Consider the following 25,995-nt stretch of genomic DNA (forward strand, 5'->3'; position numbering starts at 1 on the left):
ACGAGACATCAGGTCGAGTACACAGCATGGCGTACATGATCGATCCTATGGCTGAGGCATAAGGGATCTGATCCATGCGGTCTCTCTCCTCTCTAGAAGAGGGACCTTGAGTCTTCGAAAGACTCACGCCATGTGACATCGGCAGAAATCCCTTCTTGGAGTTCTGCATGGCAAACTGAAGAAGTACCTTGTCAATATATGTACTCTGACTTAGGCCAAGAAATCTCTTAGATCTATCTCTATAGATATGTATCCCTAGAATGCGGGATGCCTCACCTAAGTCCTTCATTGAGAAGCAACTCCCTAGCCAGGTCTTGACAGACTGAAGCATAGGGATGTCCTTCCCAATGAGTAGTATGTCATCCACATATAATATGAGGAAGACAACTATGTCCCCTACAACCTTCTTGTAGACACAAGGCTCATCTTCATTCTTGATGAAACCAAACAGTTTGATCGCATCATCAAATCGAAGATTCCAGCTCCAAGAAGCTTGCTTTAGTCCATAAATGGACCTATGCAGCTTGCATACTCTGCTAGTATGCTGTGGATCTACAAAACCCTCAGGTTGTGTCATGTACACATCCTCGAGTAGGTTTCCATTCAGAAACGCGGTTTTGACATCCATCTGCCATATCTCATAGTCATGGTAGGCTGCAATAGCAAGCATGATCCGAATGGACTTAAACATCGCCACTGGAGAAAAGGTTTCATCATAGTCAATACCATGAATCTGCTTGAAACCTTTAGCTACCAAGCGACCCTTATAGATAAGTCCATCCATGTGAGTCTTTCTCTTAAAGACCCACTTGCACCCAATGGGTTTTACCCCTTCAGGTGGATCAACCAAAGTCCATACTTGGTTGGTGTACATGGATTCTATTTCGGATCTCATGGCTTCTAGCCATTTCTCAGAATCTGGTCTCATCACAGCTTCTTGATAGGTGGTAGGCTCATCCTCTATGAGCGCAATGTCATCATGGTCAGACAAGAGAAATGAGTATCTCTCAGGCTGACGACGTACCCTATCAGACCTGCGAAGAGGCATGTCTACATGAACCGGTTGTTGTTCCTCAACTCCTTGTGGAACAACATCATCCACAACACTTTGTGGTTCCAGTGGCATTAGTGCTATTGTTCGCATCTTGAACTTCTTCAAGATCGAACGCGCTCCCACTAGTCTTTCTAGAAACAAAGTCCCTTTCTAGAAAGACCCCAGTCTTTGCCACAACTACCTTGTGCTGACTGGGAATGTAGAAGTAATATCCCTTAGTTTCCTTGGGATATCCGATGAAATAGCACTTGTCAGATTTGGGTCCTAACTTGTCTGAGACTTGACGTCTAACGTAAGCCTCACAACCCCAAATCCTCATGAAAGACACCTGGGCATCTCTCCCAGTCCATATCCTATATGGTGTCTTTATCACGGCCTTTGATGGAACTCGGTTGAGTATGAAAGCTGCCGTGTCTAGAGCATATCCCCATAGATATGTCGGAAGATCTGTGTGACTCATCATAGATCGTACCATATCCAATAAGGTACGATTCCTCCTTTCGGATACACCATTCCACTGTGGTGTTCCAGGAGGAGTGAGTTGAGATAAAATCCCACACTCAACTAAGTAGTCACGAAACTCATGGCTTAAGTATTCACCACCTCGATCTGATCGAAGTATCTTAATACTCTTGCCAAGCTGGTTCTGTACTTCATTCTTGAATTCTTTGAACTTTTCAAAGGATTCAGATTTATGTGTCATCAAATACACATAACCATATCTACTGAAGTCATCAGTAAATGTGATGAAGTACCTATAACCGCCTCTAGCAGCGACATTGAAAGGGCCACATACATCACTATGTATGAGTCCTAACAAATCAGTCGCTCTTTCACTGTGCCCACTAAAAGGAGTCTTGGTCATCTTTCCTCGTAGGCATGACTCGCATATCTCATATGATTCAAAATCAAATGAGTCCAGCAAACCATTCTTATGGAGCTGGGATAAGCGCTTGTCATTTATATGACCTAAGCGACAGTGCCAGAGATAGGTGTAGTTTATATCGTTCGATTTGAACCTCTTGGTACTAACGTTATAGATAGGGTTCTCTAGATCTAGAATATAGAGTCCGTTTATCAGAGGTGCACTACAATAGAACATATCGTTTAAATAGATAGAACAACATTTGTTCTTTATTATAAACGAAAATCCTTTCTTGTCCAAACAAGAAACTGATATAATGTTCTTAGTCAATGCAGGCACATAACAACAATCGTCTAACTCTAGTATAAGCCAGAGGGGAGATAGAAAATAAGTCCCTACAACAAGCAATCCGTGCTCCATTGCCTACTCGTAGGTCTATCTCGCCCTTTGTCAATGCTCGCTATTTCTCGGTGCTTGTACACTAGTACAAATGTGCGAAGCACATCCGGTATCTAATACCCACGACGAAGAAATAGAGGTTGACTTCTATAACATTTATACCTGAAGTAGAAATCTTATTTCTCTTCTTGTTAAGATATCCTGTAAAGTTCCTCTTCCAGTGCCCTGCTTGTCCTTGATATAGTTGACAAAGATGTGCAACCATATCGTAAGCACCCATTAACTCATGTTGCTTCTGAAGCTCAGAGTTCATGGTCGCGAGCATTAGACATGACACATCTAATGCGTCATCTTGATGCTTCTTGTAAGCATCTTTGTTAGCTCGCAGGGGATCGTCAGTAGGAGCGTCCGGAATGGGCTGCTCCAGAACGTCAGTTTACGTTCCTGAGAACTATTCTCTGTACCAGTCCAGGAAATTTGCTCCGTTGAGCTTGTCCTTCTTAAGGACAGATCGCAGGGAGAAAATGTTCGTATTCGACGTCATGGCAATTCTACAACAGAAATAAATGCAGAAATAAATATCATATTCTTTAAAAATCATTTAATTAGGCCTTTTAATTAAATGATGCTCCCACTGAATTCTATAATTCTTGTGGGACAAGATCCACATCATACCAACCCTTGAGTTAGCTTTGGCTAATACGCCCAAGGCTTAGTATGATCGGTAGGTAACGATTACCAATTACATCTCTATGCAACTCTTGTTTATAGAATCAATATCCGCATTTATATTAAAACTCGAGTTAGCTTTGGCTAATTCGCCCGAGAGTTAATATAGATGTGATATTGACCTATCTTTCCAACTATTGGAAGAATGCCTATAGTTGACTCGATCCGACCGAGTAACTATGAATACTCAATCTAATTGAGTTTGTATTCACCCATGCGTTGATAGGCAGGACCAAGATTGTCCCTCCGTACCCTACCAAGATAATATGTATTGCTCTGCTTTGGCAGATTCAACAATACATGTGATCGAGGTAGTGATAGGTATCACGGCACGGTTAGACATTTAGAGTTGGTTCGATCTAGATCTAATCTAATCGAGAAGGATGCATCTTGTGCATGACTTAGATCTAATCTAATCGCAAGGGTGCATCATGTGCACGACTTAGATCTAATCTAATCGTTAAGGCACTAATTAATTAATTAACTATTAAACATGCATCAAATACATAATAATTAATTAATTAATCTATTTGTGATTTAGTCATGGCCCTACTACGATCTTCTCAAGCCAATGAGAAGATCGAATGGTCAACCTAGGGTCAACAGCTTCTCCAAGCTCCTCCCTTTGACCACCTTGTGTTGCTCGTGCCCGCCTCGGAACTCCGTCTCGTGTGGACCCTCCACCGCTCCAATTTGTACATTACAATTTGAAACTCGAGTTACATTCGAGTCTAAATCTAATTTATAACAAGAATAAAAGACGAGGCACGACGCGCAGGTCGCGAATAATAACACACGGAAACACATCACGGCACGCAGGCAGTATTATGAATTACAACACAACCAATCATATTGGGTTTTGGGCCATGACTATCACAAAATTAATATATAATTCAAAATTATATATTTTCTTATTTTCTGTAATTTTAAAATAATTTTTTTACAATTTTACAAGTAAAATTTCCCGGCGGTCCCGTTTAGTGGTTTCGGGCGCAATTGCGAAACGGATCCCCTTGCGGGGCCCAGGGGCAGCGCCCTTACCCGCGATCTAACCATCGCGAGGGTTCCTTTGCGATCCAACAGCGCCTAAACCCGCTGTCCCAAAACGATTTGGGCCGAGACATTACCGTTTCGGAAAAATCTTCCCGACGGGTTCGTTTTTAGCGATTTCGGGTGCGATCGCGGAGCAAATCCCCTTGCGGGGTTAGGGGCAGCGCCCCTACCCACGATCTAACCATCGTGAGTTGCTCCGTTGCGATCTAAAGGCACCCGAGTCCGCTGTCCCAAAAGATTTTGGGTCGAAACGAAGCCGTTTGGGAAAATTCTTCCCGATAGCCGAAGCCTACAAGTGCCGAGACACTTGTGCTTCGCCTATAAGGAAAAATTACCCATAAAAACATAAAAATTGAATTTTTTACAGAAAATCACAGAATTTTTGTTTTCCAAAAACCAAAAACTAACTCGTACAAGTCTTTGCACGTGGCTCTGATACCACTTTTGGGTTCTTCGGGCCACGAAAACCGCTTTTCCGCGTCGCGGAAACCCCGAAGGACCCAAAGCCGTAGATCCGTGCAAAGATTCGTATACAAAATTCGAAAAACTATTTCTTGTACGAGTTCAAAAACTGATCTACTACTTAGATCTACGAGAAAAATGTTTACCCTTGTAGCGATGCCCTTCGCGTTCCCGCTCGTCCAAATGATGCCGGATCTCAAGACCGTCAAGCGCCGGTCCTCTAGAAGTATCCACACGGACACACTAGATGGAGATGACCAAAAACCAAGGTGGCTAGCACCTATGTGGTTCGTCCAAGGGAGGAGGAGAGGGAGAGGGAGAGCTTGAGAGGAAGAACACAAGGAAGAAGAAGAAGTTACACCACTTGAATGGGAAAAATGAAATTCACACCCAAAAACCAAGTGGCCGGCCACTTTCAAAAACTCACATTAATTGCATTAATTGCAATTAATATGAAACCATAAAATCACATTAATTGCATTAATTGCAATTAATATGAAACCATTAAGAGAGTGACTTTGTAACATCCATGAGGTGGCACCCATGATGATGTGGAACATCATTATTGGTCCACCTAATGCCAACTCACCAATGAGGTGGCAAAAAGGTCAAGTCAAAATTGACCTTTGGTCTTCCTTCTCAAGTCAAGTCAAACTTGACTCAATCTCTACCATGGTGGATCTAATCCAACCATTTGATTCGAGCCAACTTAATATAATGAATCTAATTCATTAAATTAAATTGATTCAATGAGTCAAAATCTAAATTAGACTCATTTAACACATGAATCAACTTGAGTCAAACTCAAGTTAGCCCAATTAGGATTACTCTTAATCCAATTTGATTCATCAAATGAATCTAATCCTCTTGGTTCATCAAATGAACCTAATCTCCACCTAATTGTCCTAAGTGTGTGACCCTATAGGTTCTTGTAACGTTGGCAATGCCCTAAACCCATTTAGGAGCATAAGTAATGAGCGGTATCTAGCAACACATCATTACTACCCAAGTTACAAGAATGTCGAGATCCGACATCACCTTGTGACTACCAATTGTGACTACTCACAAAATAATGACAAGTGTCCTTCTATCCTAGACATCTAGATTAATCAATGTGAGGCATAGACCGTGTCATCCTCTAATCAATCTAAATCTTGAACTCCAAGTAGACTCACTCGATCAAATGAGCTCAACATCTAATGTTGACTCATTTGGGCATGGCCATGCACTTAGTGGTCTCACTCTATCAAGAATACCGATGTCGCTCCCATCATATGGGAGGGATAGATCCCATCTACATCACTGACATCCCTCTACATAATTCGTTATATACCCAGTAATCGCCTTTATAGTCCACCCAGTTACGGGTGACGTTAGACGAAACTAAAGTACATAACTCCTTATGTAGGGATCCATGGCGACTTCAGGTCTAAGGACTAATAGTCATACTAATAGCCACATGAGAAAGTATATGACACTCATATAACGATCCATGATACTTTCTCATGGCGGGTCATTCAGTATACATTCTCTAATGCATACCCATGTGTCAGCTTGATATCTCTATATCCATGACTTGTGAGATCAAGTCATCGAGCTGACCTACATGCTAGTCTTATTGTATTAACATTGTCCCTGAATGCTAATACTCGACTAGGAATGATTTAGAGTAGTGTTCCCTATATCATCTCACTATCGATTCAACTAATCGATTGGTATAGGTATGAACCTTCTACTCAAGGACGCTATTATACTTAGTCTATTTGGCACTAATATAAATAAGTATAATAACCAAACAAATGCCTTTATTAATATACAAGAATATGATATACATGAGTCCATACAATCATCAAATGATTGGCTCTAGGGCTCTAACTAACAGAACACCACCCGGAAAGCTTCTCCTCCTTCTCTAGAATTCGGCCACCACCACCACAATGGAGCAAAAGAGAGCAAAGGGAAGAGAGGGAGAGGGGCCGACCACTTGATGATCTCCAACAACACAATATCAACTGTTATATTTTCCAAGGCCACACCTTTCCCCCTTTTTATATTAGTTTCCCAACGAAAAATTATGGAAAGAGTTTTATAAAAAATTAGACTCATTCCTATTTCCTTTTAATTTTTTCTTTTTCTTTCCTTTTAATTAATCAATCCTAGATTGATTTATTAATTAAACAACTAATTGTTGATGTTTAATTAATTGACCGGCCCCTTGCTTGGGCACCAAGCAAGGTGGCCGGGCACTTATTATAAGGGAAAGAAAGAAAAATTTTTTAAAAAATTTAAAAGAAGAAAACTTCTAATAAAATTTTACAAACTCTTTTTTTTTTCTAATGTGGATATTAAAAGGAAAGTTTTAAAATTTAAAACATCTCTAATAATATTTCTTTTTAAAAGAAAGTTTTATAAATTTTACAACTCTCTTTTAAAACCTTGTGGCCTAATTTAAATTAGGAAAATTTTATAAATTTTTAAAATCTCACTTTTTACAAATTGTAAATATCTGAGGAAATTTAAAAATTCAAAAACAACCTTCCTAATTTAAATATTGCGGCCGGCCCCTTGCCCAAGGCATGGGTCGACCACTTCTAGAGAATATGTGGCCGGCCATTGCTTGGTCACCAAGCAATGAACCGGCCCCTTCTTGGACACCAAGATAGGCTTTTCTTTGGATGGACTTGAGGCTTTATTGAGGCTACGACAAGGACCTAGAGGAGAAATTGGTTTTGGCCTTCCGATGAGCTTGAGTATCCCGTGCTCTCCCCGAGAACACAACTCAACTTCATCGATAATAACTCATTCCACTAGAGAGTTATTACCGCACTACCACACCAATCCCAAATTACATTATGGGCTCCTTCTTATCATGAGTGTGTTAATCTCCCTGTGTTTAAGATTATGAATGTCCACTAATTAAGTGAGTTACTGACAACTCTTTTAATTAATTTCTAGCTCCAAGAGTAGTACCACCCAACTTTATTGTCATGTTGGACTAGGTCCACCTGCAGGGTTTAACATGGCAATCCTTATGAGCTCCTCTTGGGGACATTCTCAACCTAGATAACTAGGACACAGATTCCTTCTATAATCAACAACACATACTATAAGTAATATCATTTCCCAACTTATCGGGCATCTTGATTTTTCGAGCTAAACCTCACCCTTTGATAAGTCAAAGAAATAAATATTAAATATACATGCTTGTTATTATATTAGGATTAAGAGCACACACTTCCATAATAATTAAGGTCTAGTTCTTTTACTAAGTTAGTACAAAAAGAACTTACCTAAATGATTCTACTCAATACACTTAAAGTGTATCAGTGTAATTTATTAGTCAAGATAAACTAATATTTAATTACACTACGTCTATTCTGATGGTTTGTTCCTTTCCATCTTAGTCGTGAGCAACTGTTTATAATTTATAGAGAACCAACAACATGATCTTCTAAGTGTGACTCCACACTCCATGTTATCTAGTATATAAATTAATTGAACAATTACATTTAACAAATAAATGTAAACATTTAACCAATGTGATTCTTTATTTCAAAATAAATGTGTACAAAAGCTAAACTTTTAAGTATACACTCCAACAGGAGCCACACAGCCCATGCCACGGCCATGTGAATCTCACATGGCCTTGCCTACTTCCCTCTCGGCCAGAGTCACAAGGCCGTGTGGCTCTCACACGATCGTGTCATGCTTTGTCACTGGATGCCTTGCACGACCGTGCAGATCCACACGACCTAGCAATGCTCTTCCTCTGAAAATGTCACACGGTCATGTGGCACACATGGCCAGGCAATGCATGGTCTCTGGAAAGCTTACACGGTCGTGTAGATCCACACGGCTGTATTCTGGATTAGCTTCAAAAGTGACATGGCCGTGTGGCTCTCACACAGCCGTGCCATTCTCCTCTGCTGAAGCAGCACGGCCAGCCAGCTTCACACGACCAAGGTCATTTTCCTTTGGCACGACCGTGTGGCACTCATGGCTAGTGTCTTCTTCCTTCATTTGATTGTTGAATTGGCCACAACCATCAATTCTTCTTCAAATTCGACTCCCGTAGACGGAAAACACATAAGAGCAGATCTTCGAATAAACAAGAGTAAATATGCTAAAAGTAAGCAAGGAGCATGAAAATGCATAGATATAGCATGCATAAAATATAGTAATGTGCGTCAAAATATGCTAAACAAGTGTATACAATCTACGCACATCACACCCCCAGACTTAAACTTTTGCTTATCCTCAAGCAAAATGTCACAATCTAGATTCATATGTTCTATAATGCATCATAATCCCTATTGCACTTTCCTATCTCTATCCAAAAGTTTCATTGATAAGCATGATCATGAAAATCACTCAAGTATGGCTTAAGCATAAGTCTCTTTGTGCACAGTGCAAATAAGTGACCCAAACCCTTCAAATTTCAATCTTCGTCCTAGTCAAGTCGTCATCCAATTAAGTTTCTAATGTTTCCGGTGATATGCACTTACCTGCCATACACTTGGTTCATATTTCTCAATCAACCCAAGGTCTCAAAGGCGTGCTCGATATCAAGAGAATCATAGCAATTATTTCCCCAGTAATCTAATTCGGTCTCAAAAGGGTAACTTGCTAGTTTCCACTCATGACAACTATTTTTTATATCCCTTATTCAACATTTTTTTTATTTCCTTTACACTTTTTCCCATTTTTTTCTAAGTGATTGCAAGGTGCAACACTTAACACATATGTACATAAGCACAAATGTTGGGATATTTAGATTTTTTTCAAATGAGCTTACATGATTCGAGCCTCATCCAGTAACCAAAATGAAGTTTGAGAAATCACCATGGAAACCAAGTACTAAATAAATAGGAAGAATCATGACTATTTCAATGATATCAACTATTCAAGCTCAAGTAAAGTGAAAGTAAGACCCTTAAGGTTAAGCCAAATATCAAACTTATCTCCATATGATACTTAGCGCATATCATGCTACTTAAGATAGAGAAAAGAGGTACACTAAATATATTAGCATTATTTACAACATCATGAATCAAGATAAAAAATGTGCTAACCATTTTACTAAAAGACAAAAAAGCATAAAAGTGAAGATTGATGTTATCAATATGTATGCCACAATGTTTCAAAAGACAATCAAATGAAAGTCAAAAACAAACTCAAGAAACCGGACAAACAAACAAAAATGCATAATGAAATAGAAAAACTGAAAAATGCAAAGAAAAATCAGGTAGTTGCAAACACCCCCTCCCCCCACTTATACTTTTCATCATCCCGATGAAATCAATATAGTGGTGGAGGAGGAGGTGGGGGTCTATGTGAACGAGCGATAGGAAAACTAGGAAAACCTAGAGTCTCACTCAGGAACTTATGATATTCATAGAGGGCATCCACTTGTTGACTAGTAACACTCATGCCCTGCATGAATTCTCTCATCCTAGCTTGATCAATATCATAGTCCTGAACAAACTCGGCCACTTGACCTTGAAAATTCCTCGTAAACTGAAAATGATCTTGCACCTCTCTAAATTGATCATCTAATAAAGTAAAGCGACCCTCCAACATTACTCGTTGGGCCTCCTGCTTCTCATGAAGCGAGTCTAGAGATGCACAAAAATAAAAAAAAAAAAATCAAACCTGGACTGACCCATACCATAGGCGAAAGAATGCCTAGCAAGTTCCGGATGTTCAGAGGGCTACGGGTGTCAAGATGATGAGGGCTGAAGGTGGGGCTCTGTGTTTTCGAATAAAGAAGGGACATTCTCAGGATCTACATCAGTGATCACCCAATTAGTAGGGTTTTGAACAAAAGTACGCTCGGGATAAGGAAGGGGTAGTGGAAAACCATCCCTCCTAGGAAAAGCAAAATCATTCTCATCCCGACAAATCATTTTCATAGCAAGACATGCATCAATATCAATCATATTATTGCCATGAATAATCTCTAGTTCATCTATATCACAACCCAAACTTATAGCTACTTGAGAAACCAAACCACCAAAAACAATCGATCCTAAGGATGCCTTATCGGCTCTCACCAAGGTTTGCAAAAAATGGAAACCAGAATCAAAATCAACCATATGTAACATAGCCCACAAAGAATAAAGTTCCACTTTTCTAACAACTCCATCGCTTTCCCCTCTACCAAAAATAGTTTTACTCATAACTCGATGTAAGTACATAAAAATGGGGTTTTGCATATGGGAAGCTTTAGCTCTAGAAGGCTCATAAGGTTGATCCAATCCAGTAATCAAATTCCAAAAATGATTCCAATTGAATCTAGAGTCAAACCTATGAGAGCTACCGGTGGACAATTCAAAATAATTATTGAATTGACTAAATGCCCACTGAAAATCTTGGTTCATTAATCTAAAAGTTAATTTGCCAACACAGTTATCCTCATTAGCAAAGTGAACATCTAGTGAACTCAAAAACTCAAGTATAATGCGAGGATATGTAGGTAGATGTGTGTACATGATATCATTCCAATCAAGAGATCCAATCATCCAATCTACATCATCTCCAATTCCTAGAATATTCAAAATAGTTGGGTCCATATAACGTGTACACATAATCTTTCTATTGATAATAATATCAAATCTAGATTTATGATCTTCATTTCTAAAAATAATATTGAATTCCTTGTCGTTATCTTCATCGCGTGAAATCCTCTTTCCTTTGCCCTTTGTGACCTTTTCCTTTCCTTTTACCTTTGTTGGCTCCCTTCCTCTGCTTGATCCACCGCTTCCTTTACAAAGTTTCTTCAAAAGATTAGACATGATGTGAAGTTCAAAGCAGGGAAAGGCTTTTTGATTTGAGAAGTAAGATCTCAAGAGAATAGATCTCGAGAAATGAGATCTTAGAGGTAATTAGATCTTGAAGATAGGAGAAGAGAATTACTATTTAAATCTAGATCTAAAATAGTTTGTAGAGAAAAATAGGGTAGAGAGCTAGATCTGAGAGCTTGAAGAAGATAGATTGAAGATTAGAAGAAGTTGAGAGAAGGGGGTATGTAACCGACACGGCCTAGGCACGGTCGTGTCTTATAGACACGGCCAAGGTAGGGTTGCTCCGTACGGCCATGTAGATCTACACGGCCCAAGGTGCCTCCTTCTCGGGTATGTCCACACGACTGTGCCGAATGGCACGGGCAATGAAAGCTTCCTCTTGGCTTCTTTTACACGGTCGCGTGTGATGCGCTACTGGATAATTTTCCTTCTTGATTTTTCCTCACATGCCCGTGTCCGAGACACGGCTAAGTCCTTCTTCTTCTCAGGAATTCTCACACGGCCATGTATGGGACATGGGCGGTACAATTTTCCTCTTTGAAAAATTCACACAGTTGTGTCAGGTACACGCCGAGCATGTATCCTCCTCGGGTAAGTTTACACGGCCCGTGTGAGTCACATGGCCGAGTGTTCTTCCACCTCTATAAGCTTTATACAGTCGTGTAATACCATAAATTTCCTCTATGTCAAAAGTGCAAAAATAAATAGGAGACAATAAAAGAAATAAAAAATAGATTTATAAATAGCCTTGGGCTAGAATTGAACCCAAGACCTATTATTTAAGATTAGTTGAAGTTGGCATTAGGGTGGTTGTAAAGCATCACATTGGGAATAGGAAACAATTGATTATAAGTAGATTTTTTGTGAAAAGATGCTTCAACTTCCACCTAGTATAAAAGGGAAAAGAAGAGATGAAAACCTAGCTTTTCATCTTCCTCTTCTCCTCTCTAGCCGAAATCTCTCCTTCCTCCTTTCAAATTTCGGCCAAGAAACCTACGGCTTCATGTCTTTAAGCTTTTCAAGGGAAGAATCTAAGGGGAGGGTCTCTCCCAAGGAAGTAGAACGTGCAGGAAGGTGTCTTGGAAATTAGGGAGGGCAAGAGAAGATTGTCTTCCCTACATCTTATACTAGTAAGATTTGGGGAAAGGATGTAAGTACTTCTCACCTGCGGTATAAGTTGTTTCGTCGATGCATGTTGTCGTATGTATCTATGCAAGTTAAAAAGAAGATTCATGCCATGATATGTTTTATGTATGTTAAAGGAGATAGATGTTATGATTGTAAGATGCCCTCCAAAGTTTGGGATTAAGACCACGTTTAGAGTATTTGATTTGTTTCCCATTAAGTTTTGGGACTAAGAAGCATAATCAAGTGCCCCCAAAGTGCTTCCCTATAAGTGTGAGGGATTAAGTGCACACAAGGTGTTTGTTGAAATGACAAGTTAGTGCAAGTATAAGAAAAAAGTATTAAAAAGAAAGTATTTTACTTTAAGATGGCATGTACTGGACACAAGTGTTAGAGTGTATTCTGAAAGCCTAAGCTTTTGTAAATATTTATTTTGAATAAATAATCACATTTGGTTAAATTATCTATATTTGTTTATAGTTGTTCAATTAATTTATATTGTAGATAACATAGTATGTAGTGTCACATACAGAAGATAATGTTATCAGTACCTTATAAATTATAAACAGTAGCTCACGACTAAAATGGAAAGGAACAAACCATTGGAAGGTCGTAGTGTAATTAGGTATTAGATTATCTTAACTATATAATTACTCTAGTACACTTAGAGTGTATTGAGTAGGACCATCAGAGGTCGTTTCTTTTATACTGACTTTATAAAGGAACAAAGACCTCAGTTATTATGAAAGTGTGTGCTCTTAATCCTAATATAATAACAAGCACATATATTTGATATTTATTTCTTTAATTTATCAATGGGTGAGATTTAGTTTAATAAATCAATAAGCCCGATAAGTTGGGAAATGATATCACTTATAGTGTGTGTTGTTGATTATAGAAGGAAACTATGTCCTAGTGATCTAGGTTGATAATGTCCCCAAGAAGAGCTCATAAGGATTGTCATGTTAAACCCTGCAGGTGGACTTAGTCCGACATGACGATAAGGTTGAGTGGTACTATTCTTGGACTAAGATATTAATTAAATGAGTTGTCAGTAACTCACTTAATTAGTGGACATTCGACATCTTAAAAACAAGGAGACTAACACACTCATAATAAGAAGGAGCCCAAAAATATAATTTGGGATTGGTGCGGTAGTTTAATAATAATTCTCTAGTGGAATGAATTCTTATTGATAAAATTAAGTTGTGTGCTCGGGGCGAACACGGGATGCTTAATTTTATCGGGAGACCAAAACCAATTCCTCCTCTCGGTCCCTATCGTAGTCTCTTATTTATAGAGTACTATACCCACCTATATCCACCTTCATACCCATGTTGTAGGGGTCGGTCAAGCTAGCTTGTGAATCAAGCTAGGGCCGGCCAAGCCTTGGTCCATGGGTGGCCGGCCCTAGCTTGAACCCAAGCTTAGGTGGCCGACCCTATTAAATTAAAAAAAAAATTATTTTAAAATTTTCTTATGTGAAAGATATAATTTATTGGAGAGATTAAAAATTAAAATATCTCTTTTATAAGGTTCTACAAAAGATTAAAGAAAGGGATTAAATCTCTTTCCTTATTTGTAGATTGGAAAGATATTTTATTTTTCTTCTTTGTAAATTATTCACATGTTGAAGAATTAAAATTATAGAGATTTCTTTTTATCAACCATGAAGGGATTGTAAAATACCGGAAAAATGAGCAATAATGATAAGGGAATTTTCTAGAATTTTTAGAAATTTTTCTGAAATTTTTCATTGATCGTATAAGCGAGTTTGTGGGGATAAAAACGGGGTCCAGGAAAGCCTATTTAGGCTACCCCATTTAAGCGAGGAAAAGTTGAATTTATTTATTTCCTTTCTTTTCTTTTTTCTTTGTTTTTCGTCGAAACCTTCTTCCTTTCCCCGCGCGCCCAACACCGCCGAACTCAAGCCCTAACCGGCGCCGCGGCGGTTCCTGCTCTCGATCCTTTTCTCTCATTTTTCTTCTTCTCCTCTCCTTCTTCCTCCCCAGAGCCTGCCCACGCGCCGGCGAGCGCGAGCCACTGCTGGTCAAGCCGTCGGCTGTGCCCTAGTTTCCTTGTCGATGACGCCGACGCCCTTAGAAGTTTCCTTTCCTCTGCCGACAGCCGCCCTCACGAAGTGATCCCGACGCCGCCGTCTTGCGCCGAGCAGCAGTGTCGCTGGCTACTCCTTCGAGGAGTGCCCTAGGTGCCGACGCCGCACCTCTCTTCCTCTTCTCCTTTTGACATCCAAGCCCTAGCGGTCGCCGACCCATCTCCTCTCATCTTGCTGCCGGCCAAAGCCCTGAGCAGTGCTGATCAAGCCAACTCTCCTTTCCTCTGCCCTAGCGACAGCAGACGGCCGCCCCTTTCTGCCTACCTCACGCCTCGACACTAGTTGCTAACCACCAGGTGCTGTCGTGCCACCGATGGGCCTAGTAGTGCCCTAGTCCTCCACCGCCGCAGCCACCTAGCCTCACTGTGTCGCCTCTCCTCTACCCCTGTCGGTTTCCTGATCATTCCCCCTGGATGATGCGTGAGCACAGGGTCGTTTAGTAGTGATCTTGGAGGAAGAAGATTTAGGTAAGGTATGTTAGGTATTTGGATTTTGATTTGGGGTCTTGCGCTGAACGGATTTGGCTGATCACTGTGGTGGTGAATGTTTTCCTGCAACATCGTTTGATCTCCGGCAGCAGGTAGATTCCAGCAGCAAACGACCCTACTTCAAACAGTGATTCATCAGGTGAGTTTAGAAATGGTCCCATTTTTACATTGAATTTCATTAGTAGTGATGGATGGTACCAGTGGATTAATTTATATTAGCTAGATAAATGAGCATGTTGGATCCTATTTGGATAAGTTAATTGATGACCTAATTAGGGTTTTTGCCCTAATTTAGGGTAGTGATTTTATTTAGCTATTAATGAGAATGTAGCTAAATAAAATATATCTATATGTTGGTTATTACAAGACTTTGACGCGAACGAGCACTTCGACACAGAGGTCATTTAGCTCAATATATATTGGAGGCGGTTACTTTTGGACTTTATGTCTTTGATATGCATAGTAGTGAATTTAACAAGTAGCAATAATTATGTTCTATTATTTATTTCGGTTAATCACTATCCGATACCTGTTACATGATTGGTTGATTGCTTGTTTTGCATCTCATGTATTCCTTACCTGTTGATACATGCTTATAGGGGTAGTGATATACCATATTTCACCATGTTCAGGACCTAGGTTTTATACCTTCAGTGTACTTTTGATTTGATTCGTTGACCTATGGTGCACTTTTATATATATATGGATTAGCTCAGGATATTTTGTGGTTAGTGTCATGCACCATTTGCATGATTGCATGCTGTGCGATAGTCCGCTCCATTATTGTTGAGCACATCGCCAGTTACATGGATCTGCACACACCACCACTCATGAGTTAGTGGTCGATTTAGGCAGTGTGTGTTGCAGCAGGGACTTTGTTTGGCTTCGTTGGTCCGCTCATGGATAGTGTGATGCAATGTGTTAGCCGACAGGGATTCCTCCCCGTCATCGTGTACTGGGAGTTGAGAGCATTGCGCTCCCCCATTTATGATTTGGGGTTGGAGGATAGGTGTACTCCGACAGCATCCCGTCCACTCGATCACTCATCAGGAGTAGTGACGACAGAGTGCACGGTTGTCACAGCCCTACCCACTCGGCCTCACTATTGTGTGTGAGATGATCGACTGGCGTCAGGGGTGACCAGGACGCATTATTGGCATCATATGCATGATGCATTTATTGCTTGTGTTTGTGCTTGCTGCATTTATATGTTGTATATTGTTTGGACGCCTATGTTTGACATGCATACAGGATTTCTTTGCCACTCGGATTGTTTGTCCTTATACCCAAGTCCTGGTTAGTACAGTTTTTTTCTCCTATTTACTTCAGTTGCATTTCATCCTTTTATATCAGGAGACTGTACGCATGATTAGTTGCTAGTTGCTAGATGTTATTTCCCTACTTTGCATATCAGTTGTACCTGCTGAGTGTTGGACTCACCCCGCCTCCATTGTTGTTATTTTTCAGGTTGATGCTGTCAGGAGAGAGTTCTTGTTGCTGGTCCCCTACAGACCACGAGGATTTATTGACCTTTTAGTTTTTCTTCTTATTTGACTATGTTTAGAATTGGTTTATTTTGATACTTGGATAATGTATGAATTGTATTTGTCGATGGATTTTTATTCGATATGTTTTACTACATACCTGCCTGGACGACAGAAGAGGTGAGTTTGTCGGATTTGTGTTTTATGAGTGTAGTGAAGTAGGAAAAAATTGGATTTGAGCTTTTTGGGTGTAGTGGAGTAGGGTTGTTTTCGAGTCATCTTATTACTGCTCTGTTTGTCTACTATTAAACTGTGTGAGTGATTGTTTATTTACTGTTATTATTCCAGCCGCATGTGGTTGAGGTATATGGATATGTAGAAAGTTTCAAATTGTCCGCCGTACAGGGGAGATGCTGCCGAAATTTCTTCGGACAGGGACTCCTCTGGGGCGTGACAATTTAGTGGTATCAGAGCTTAAGTTTTACGATCCTTTGTTTTCATATTTTGGATATTTGGGATAACCTTATACCAATTTATTTGGTATCAGAGCGCCAAGTTTGGCGATACTTGTTATTTTTCGTGTTACGGATTTTTGGGATTTAACTGATACCAACTTATTGGTATCAGAGCGGGTTATGTCACCTACTTTTGGTGTTCTGGATATTTGGGTTAGCCCAAGTTTGCGAGTCAAACTGGGTAGTTATTTTGGATTGCACGGATTTTCCATTATGTATATGTTATGGATTTCCGATGATTTTCATGTTCAAAATTTTGAGGTCAAAAGTTGGGGACTGGACAGCGATGGAACATCTCCAGACAACATATAGGTTTGATGTTTAATTTTATAGTTTATGCCATGTATTAGCATTCTTTATTTAGGACCTGTCTGGTTGTTGTAACACATATTACATGTGATGGGTTAGCCATTGAGCATGGTTGACCTTAATAGAGATCAAGGATTTATAGTCACTCGTGATTTTTCATATCATACCATCAGTAGTTTTAGCTTCTGTTACTACTAGTAGGAGATGGAGGCACGTACCAGCCTCTGCTATTGTTAGCTGGGTAATGGATGATATCTACATATTCCTGTTAACTTAGCCAGTAGAGTTTCTATACTCATATCTTTTGGATATTAGGGTACCCGATACGATGAAAATTGGTCATTGGGGAGTTATCATGTTTGATCATTGTTGAGAATGGTTTGAGGTTGAGGGATATTGTGAGATCAGATATTGTGATATGTTGATTTCTAATGATTATGAGAGTAAATGTTATGTGGTTGTCTGATGATCTATTACTAGATATTTGTTTTGGTGATCTATTAGTGGATAACTATTTTGATGATCTATTATTTGGGTTGTCGTTGATGGTGACATAGTGAGTGCCATGTATGATATTCACAGGTTTGATGATTATAGTTGGTGATCAGATTATAAATCGGGTGCTAGAAAGTTTACGGTTGAGTGTGCCTATGAGATTTTAATAAATCTGGTTAGTTGTGGTTAGTTAACAGGATAATAAAATTGATATTTGCTTCTTCTGATATTCGACTATGTGGATAAATAATGATTTGATGTTTTGAATGCTAACTTGCTCTCATGGGGAGTAGAGACTTATTCATCTGATATTATGTGGGCTGATATTTTTGAGGATAAAAATGAGAGTGTCTTGATGTTCTTGAATTCTAACTTTTTCTTTTGGGTCGTACACATTTATACATATGATTATTGTGGGTTTCTAGTAGATTATACCCGAGTGGATAGGCATACATGTCTGATTGTTTATTGGAGGTGTTTTGTCAATTAAAACTATGTTGTGAAATGTGCACATATGTTTGAGTGTTTTATTGGATGTATCTTATCGATTTAATCTGAGTTGTGATATGTGAAGATGTGTTCGGTGTAATATTTGATGTATCTTGTTTATTATATGATTGTTCTGAGTGTATACTCGTGTTGATTATGATTTGTTGGAAGTATTACGTTGATTATGCTCTTGGCATAGGTGTATATATGTCATGTGAGTGTTGTTTGAGGTGTATTGTTGATTATACCTATGTTGATATATGCACACGGGTTCGGTATGCATTGTTGGAGGTATCACGATGAATTATACCTATGTTGTGAGTATGTGTGGTGTGTACAAATTGGAGGATTATATTGATCATACATATGTTGTGTGAGCAAGTGTGCCAGGTGTATTGTTGGTAGCAACATGATAATTCTGCTTATGTTGAATGCAGGATGTGGAGTGTCTGCATTATGTCATTTGTTGGATTATCCTATCAACCCATATTCTTATCAGTGGGTGACTCACTACGATGTTGATAGATTTGACGATGGGTTTGATGTGATTGCTGGATTGTTATACCTTTGGCTGCCCACAGTGATATGTGGTTGAGTGATCTCGTGCAGCCTCTAGTTGGATAGTTAGGTGCCTTGGACACTTATGGATCGTTTGTGGTGGAGCGGAGCTCCCACATATTATTGTTGGTTTGTGATATAGCGTTGCTCTTACATATTTTGGATTGTTGTGGTGGAGCGTTACTCCCACATATTACGGATTGTTTGTGGTAGAGCGTTGCTCCCACATATGTGGTATTTCTTGTGATGGAGCGTTGCTCTCACACTGGTGGATCTATTCTTTGGTGATTTATATCGTTGGTGATCATATTCCTGACTTGTTGTTGGGGATCTTATGGTTAGGAATGCCTGTGATACAGATATTATGTGTCTTGGTGTTACCGTTAGGGCTTGCGAAGCCTTAGATGTTTTCATGGACTCGATGATTTGGGTATCCCTAGGATATTGGATCAGAATTCGTTATCGTTATTGATGACGTGGTGTTTTATTCCTGATCTGAGGTGAGTCACGTACATCCTCTTCGCATAGTTCTAGAGATGTTTCGACGAAAATGTCTATATGTGAAGTTCAGCAGTGCGTATTTTGGTTGTCTTCTGTAAGAGGTTTGAGACACACGGTCACCAGTAGGAGTATACCGTGGTTCCACAGGAGATCGAGGTTGTTACCGTTGGGAGTAGACGGAGTCTATAGAAAAGGCTCGCAACTTCCTTTGTTTGGCTCGATATTTCCGGAGATACGTTAAGGGTTTCTCACGGATTGCTATGCTACTTACATGCCTGACCAGGAAAGGCGTGAAGTTCACTTGGACTAAGGATGGCAAGACCAGCTTCTTGGAGCTGAAGCGGAAACTAGTGTCGGCTCCGATTTTGGTTTTACTTCTGGAGAGGACGGATATGTCCTCTACACCGACGCATCTATTCAGGGTTTGAGCGCTGTTCTGATGCATCACGATATGGTAGTCTCCTATGCTTCTCGTCGGTTGAAGGATCATGAGATGAACTACCCTATACATGATCTGGAGCAAGTCGCCATTATTTTTGCCTTGAAGATTTGCCGACATTATTTATATGACGTTACATTTGAGATTCTCACTGACCATAAGAGTCTCAAATATATGTTTACTTAGAAGGAACTTAATCTCCGACAGAGGAGATGGATGGAGTTCCTGAAAGATTATGATTGAACCATTAGCTATCACCTGGGAAGAGCTAATGTGGTTGCCGATGCGCTTAGCAGGAAGTCCGGAGGGACTTTAGCTTGCCACCGAGTTGTGGTCACAGACTTGATTTAAGGTTCCTCCGATTTGGGCCTTGAGGGGTAAGGACAGACAGAGCAGGGTACTCTGGTTACCATGGTTGCTCAGTCGTTGATCAGGACGAGGATACGAGAGCCCTAGGCTGTTGATCAGTTTTTGCAGTTTATTTGCAGCCAGATAGCTTCCGGGCAGCAGATCGAGTTCACACGAGATGAGGAGGGTGTTATACACTTCCGAGGCAGATTTTGCATACTTCAGTCTCATCCGGTCTGATAGGAGTTACTTCCGGAGGCTTATTGCTCATGATTTGCTGTCCACCCAGGCGGTACCCGTATGCACCAAGATTTGAGGTGTTTCTATTGGTGGAACGACATGAAGGACGACATGAAGGAAGACATCGCAGATTTTGTAGCTAGATGTCTTGTCTGTCAGCAAGTAAAGGTCGAGCACCAGAGATCTATCGGCTTACTTCAGCAGATTCCTAATCCTGAGTGGAAATGAGAACACATTACTATGGACTTTGTGGTGGGTTTGCCGTGACGCGATTTGGATAATCGTTGATCGATTAACCAAATTCACGCACTCGTTAGCAATCCGGAAGACTGATTTCCTGGATCGATTGGTAGATCTGTATTGTCGGGAGATTATCAGACTACATGGTGTTCCGTTGAGTATCATTTCGGATAGAGATCCACGGTTCACGTCTCATTTCTGGCAGAGTCTGCAGCAGGCCTTGGGCACACAGCTCCGTTTCAGTACAACTTTCCATCCACATACAGATGGACAGTCAGAGCGGACCATTTAGACTTTAGAGGATCTGTTGTGGTCATGTGTTATGGATTTCGGAGGCAGTTGGGAGGACTATCTGCCATTGGTAGAGTTTGCCTACAACAACAGCTTTCATTTGGCTATCCAGATGGCACCGTTTGAGGCGTTGTATGGTAGGTCTTGTCGGACACCCACCCTTTGGGATGAGGTTGGGGAGGCCCAGTGGTTGGGACCTCATAGAGCTCAGCATAAGGCAGAGTTGGTCCGTACTATCAGACGGAGGATGTCAGATGCGTAGGACCGCCAGAAGGGTTATGCAGACCGGAGTCGGAGACTCTTAGAGTTCTCTACAGGCGACCATGTATTTCTGCGAGTTTCACCCACGAAAGGGGTGATGAGATTTGACTTCAGAGGTAAGCTAGCTCCGCGATACATTGGCCCTTTCCAGCTCATGGAGAGGATTGGAGCGGTAGCTTATCGGCTGGCACTATCGCCGTCCTTGGCAGGCGTTCCCGACGTATGTCATGTATCTATGCAGAGGACATACATATCTGACCAGACACAAATGCTGACAGATATCTCAGTTCCTGTTCAGCCTGACGTCACTTATGAGGAGATTTTAGTATGTATTCTAGACCGGAAAGAGCGTCAGTTGTGGAACAAGACTATCCGACTTGATAGTCGGATGGCAGCAGCATACGGATGAGGAGGCTACTTGGGAGTTCGAGGATATTATCCGAGCTCGATATCCACATCATTTTCACTTGAGGTATGATTTAATTTACCATTCAGCATTTATACTCATTACCTGTTATTAGTACTTGCTGATGGTAGATAACGAAATTTGGGGACCAAATTTTTTATTAGTGGGGGAGAATGTAAAATACCGGAAAAATGAGCAATAATGATAAGGGAATTTTCTAGAATTTTTAGAAATTTTTCTGGAATTTTTCATTGATCGTATGAGCGAGTTTACGGGGATAAAAACGGGGTCCAGGAAAACCTATTTAGGCTACCCCATTTAAATGAGGAAAAGTTGAATTTATTTATTTCCTTGCTTTTCTTTTTTCTTTGTTTTTCGCCGAAACCTTCTTCCTTTCCCCACGCGCCCAACACCGCCGAACTCAAGCCCTAACAGGCACCGCGGCGGTTCCTGCTCCCGATCCTTTTCTCTCCTTTTTCTTCTTCTCCTCTCCTTCTTCCTCCCCGGAGCCTGCCCAAGCGCTGGCGAGCGCGAGCCACTGCTGGTCAAGCCGTCGGCTGTGCCCTACTTTCCTTGTCGACGGCGCGCCCTCACGGAGTGATCCTGACGCCGCCGTCTTGCACCGAGCAGCAGTGTCGCTGGCTACTCCTCCGAGGTGTGCCCTAGGTGCCGACGCCGCACCTCTCTTCCTCTTCTCCTTTCAGCATCCGAGCCCTAGCACCTCCGCTGACCCATCTCCTCTCATCTTGTTGCCGGCCAAAGCCCTGAGCAGTGCCGATCAAGCCAACTCTCCTTTCCTCTGCCCTAGCGACAGCAGACGACCGCCCCTCTCTGCCGACCTCACGCCTCGACACTAGTTGCTGACCACCAGGTGCTGGCGTGCCACCGATGGGCCTAGTAGTGCCCTAGTCCTCCACCGCCGCAGCCACCTAGCCTCACTGTGTCGCCTCTCCTCTGCCTCTGCTGGTTTCCTGATCATTCACCCTGGCTGACGCGTGAGCACAGGGTCGTTTAGCAGTGATCTTGGAGGAAGAAGATTTAGGTTAGGTATTTGGATTTTAATTTGAGGTCTTGCGCTGAATGGATTTGGCTGATCACTGTGGTGGTGAATGTTTCCAGCAGCATCGTTTGATCTCCGGCAGCAGGTAGATTCCAGCAGCAAACGACCCTACTTCAAACAGTGATTCATCAAGTGAGTTTAGAAATGGTCCCATTTTTACATTGAATTTCATTAGTAGTAATGGATGGTACAAGTGGATTAATTTATATTAGCTAGATAAATGAGCATGTTGGATCCTATTTGGATAAGTTAATTGATGACCTAATTAGGGTTTTTGCCCTAATTTAGGTTAGTGATTTTATTTAGCTATTAATGAGAATGTAGCTAAATAATATATATATATATATATATATATATATATATATATATATATATATATATATATATATATATATATATATATATATATATATATACATATGTTGGTTATTACTGGACTTTGACACGGACGAGCACTTCGACACAGAGGTCATTTAGCTCGATCTATATTGGAGGCGGGTACTTTTGGACTTTATGTCTTTGATATGCATAGTAGTGAATTTAACAAGTAGCAATAATTATGTTCTCTTATTTGTTTCGGTTAATCACTACCCGATACCTGTTATATGATTGGTTGATTGCTTGTTTTGCATCTCATGTATTCCTTACCTGTTGATACATGCTTATAGGGGTAGTGATATACCATATTTCACCATGTTTAGGACCTAGGTTTTATACCTTCAGTGTACTTTTGATTTGATTCGTTGACCTGTGGTGCACTTTTATATATATATGGATTAGCTTAGGATATTTTGTGGTTAGTGCCATGGACCATTTGCATGATTGCATGCTGTGCGATAGTCCGCTCCATTATTGTTGAGCACATCGCCAGTTACATGGATCTGCACACACCACCACTCATGGGTTAGTGGTCGATTCAGGCAGTGTGTGTTGCAGCAGGGACTTTGTTTGGCTCCGTTGGTCCGCTCATGGGTAGCATGATGCAACGTGTTAGCCGGCAGGGATTCCTCCCCGTCATCGTGTACCGGGAGTTGAGAGCATTGCGCTCCCCCATTTATGATTTGGGGTTGGAGGATAGGTGTACTCCGACAGCATCCCGTCCACTCTGTCACTCATCAGGAGTAGTGACGACAGAGTGCACGGTTGTCACAGCCCTACCCACTCGTCCTCACTATTGTGTGTGAGATGATCGACTGGCGTCAGGGGTGACCAGGACGCATTATTGGCATCATATGCATGATGCATTTATTACTTGTGTTTGTGCATGCTGCATTTATATGCTGTATATTGTTTGGATGCCTATGTTTGACATGCATACAGGATTTCTATGCCACTCGAACTGTTTGTCCTTATACCCAGGTCTTGGTTAGTACAGTTTTTTTCTCCTGTTTACTTCAGTTGCATTTCATCCTTTTATATCAGGAGACAGTACGCATGATTAGTTGCTAGATGTTATTTTCCTACTTTGCATATCAGTTGTACCTGCTGAGTGTTGGACTCATCCCGCCTCCATTGTTGTTATTTTTCTGGTTGATGCTGTCAGGAGAGAGTTCTAGTTACTGGTCCCCTGCATACCACGAGGATTTATTGACCTTTTAGTTTTTCTTCTTATTTGACTATGTTTAGAATTGGTTTATTTTGATACTTGGATAATGTATGAATTGTATTTGTCGATGGATTTTTATTCGATATGTTTTACTACATACCTGCCTAGATGGTAGAAGAGGTGAGTTTGTCGAATTTATGTTTTATGAGTGTAGTGGAGTAGGAAAAAATTGGATTTGAGCTTTATGGGTGTAGTGGAGTAGGGTTGTTTTTAAGTCATCTTATTACTGCTCTGTTTGTCTACTATTAAACTGCGTGAGTGATTGTTTATTTACTGTTATTATTCTAGCCGCATATGGCTGAGGTATAAGGATATGTAGAAAGTTTTAGATTGTCCGCCGTACAGGGGAGATGCTGCCAAAATTTCTTCGGACAGGGACTCCTCCGAGGCGTGACAGAGATTTTAAAGGGAAATTTTATTTTTTTAAATTTTTGAAGACAAATAAGGAATTTTAATTGTTGATTGAAAATTGACTTGTTTGCTCTCCATGAGGTGGCCGACCATGATATGATCAATTAGGAAATTTTATTTAATTTTTCTTAATTAATTCATGTCAAGGAAAGTTAAGGAAATTTTATTGTAATTAAATTTCCTTATTTGCCAAAGCCAAGGATTATAAAAGAGGGGGTTTTGGGTGCCTTCAAGGTGAACAACCTCTATTATTTTCTCCCTCTTTTCTTCTTTGGTGTGGTCGGCTCTTCCCTTTCTCTTCTCTCCATCCTTGTGGCTGAAACTCTCTTCTCTCTTGGAGATCAAGGTGTGGTCGGATTCTAGCTTGGAGAAGAAGGAGAGAAAGCTTGCATCCCTTGGAGCATTGGTGGTGGTTTCTCTTCATCCTTGGAGGTGCTCTAGTTGTGGCCGGACCTTGCAAGGATGAGAAGAAGGTGCTTTAGTGGTTTCTCATCTCGGAAGATCGTTGCCCACACAACGTCCGAGGTCAGAATAGGAATACGGTAGAAGACCTAGAGGTTTTTGCTTGCAAAAGAAAAGGTATACTAGTATTTAATTTCTGCATCATACTAGTTTTATTTCTTTGAAAAAATACCAAATACAAGAGGCATTCGATTCTAGTATTTCGAATTTATTTTCGATGTTGTGTTTTTTTTGTTTTTATTTTCCTTGTGATTTGATTGTTCATTTTGGTTGACCTAAAGTTATTTAAGAAAATTAAATATTAGCTTTCCTTAAAAGGCTTTATCTAGGCGGTGGTGGTTGTTCCCATATCCAAGAAGGCCATGTGCCTCGCCATGCAGTCCTGGAAGCCAATTTTGGAAATTAATATTTAATGGAATTATTAACCTAGGTGATTTGGATCAAACGTGTTAAGTTCCACAGGAGATCCAAGTCTAAACCTAAAAGAACAAATAAATTAAACTTTAGATCAAATGTGTTAAGTTCCGCAAGCGATCCAAGTTTAATTTAAAAGAACACATGGTAGCTAGGAAAAAGTTCAGACCTTTGTACAAAATTTTTGTACAGTGGAACCATTAGGTTTTCCAAGTAGCAACCAACAACAAGGTCCATGGGTGGGCTCCTAGATCGCCCCTAGGCCCCTAGATCACCTAGTAGTATCTTAATAAGTTCGGGATTAGCTACCTCAGACTTTATTAAGAATACGCGTAAAGTGGTACAATGCCGGACCCAAAGCAAGTGATTACT

Source organism: Zingiber officinale, chromosome 2A (genome assembly GCF_018446385.1).
Source record: "Zingiber officinale cultivar Zhangliang chromosome 2A, Zo_v1.1, whole genome shotgun sequence".
Lineage (NCBI taxonomy): Eukaryota > Viridiplantae > Streptophyta > Magnoliopsida > Zingiberales > Zingiberaceae > Zingiber > Zingiber officinale.